The sequence below is a fragment of the Amblyomma maculatum genome, chromosome 3, assembly GCF_055883805.1.
Source record: "Amblyomma maculatum isolate TAMU_Amacu chromosome 3, ASM5588380v1, whole genome shotgun sequence".
NCBI lineage: Eukaryota > Metazoa > Arthropoda > Arachnida > Ixodida > Ixodidae > Amblyomma > Amblyomma maculatum.
This window is the reverse complement of record NC_139346.1, coordinates 168724723-168725595: the sequence shown is the minus strand read 5'-3', so window position 1 is coordinate 168725595 and position 873 is coordinate 168724723. Positions and strand designations below refer to the sequence as shown.

Sequence of the window (873 nt, the reverse complement as noted above, 5' to 3'; positions counted from 1 at the left end):
AAGTAATGGCAAAAATCCTCAGGAACACATTTACTGAAGCGAAAAGTTTAAAATATTTTCAACAGTACCAGTTATTCAAGTACTCCATTCCATGTTGGTTGGTCTGCGAGTGCTCAATGCGCTTCTCTTAACCGTATGACGCTTTCAATGAAGGGCTCACGTACAGATCTCACTTCAAAATCTGCCTTGTTGAATACTGCATCCTCGTTTTCCACAAACTTTGGAGGCCCAGGAGCATAATAGCATCAAAAGGAATTTCATATGTTTGTACAGGAAAGAACCTATAGCGCCATAGGGATATAACGAAATCTCTATCTTTAATGTTCTTTGAAGGATATCTCAGAAAATATCGGCTCCCAACAATTCAAAAACACGTGTTCTATTGTTCCAGGTTTTTTTTTTGTTTTGTTTTTCTTTCTTCTAAGGAAACAGCTAGTTGACTAAGGGATAAAAAGGCCTTTCTCATGCATCCGCTTTGACTGATTCCTGTCAGACTTCTGCAAAAGTGCAATATTGAAACCAAGTACATAGAAATGCATGCAAGTAAAAAAAAAAATGTTCTTGCCAGGGATCGAACCTGGGACCTTCCGCGTGTTAGGCGGATGTGATAACCACTACACCACAAGAACAGCTGTTCACGGCATTCTCTCGTACCATTAATCAACGCAGATGCCACCACCCACCACCATGACCACTCAAAGATTAGTGCGAGATAGCAAGCCGAAAAAGAGTAATTTATGGTTTTCTGCCAAACTCAAATGACAAAACCCTCTTTTGGCTTCTTATTGGATATTTTTAAGAGCCACAAATCATACATACGCCTTTGAGAACCAAATGGGGAACTGGCACAGCATGTGGCAAAATAAAGATATC

General features: G+C 39.9%; 1 non-coding gene across 1 annotated transcript; it reads right to left on the bottom strand.

Moving 5' to 3' along the window:
- Positions 1–556: 556 nt before the first annotated feature.
- On the bottom strand, positions 557–629 carry TRNAV-AAC (transfer RNA valine (anticodon AAC)). The gene has a single exon. It is a non-coding gene; the product is annotated as a tRNA-Val (tRNA).
- Between the last annotated feature and the right edge of the window lie 244 nt (positions 630–873).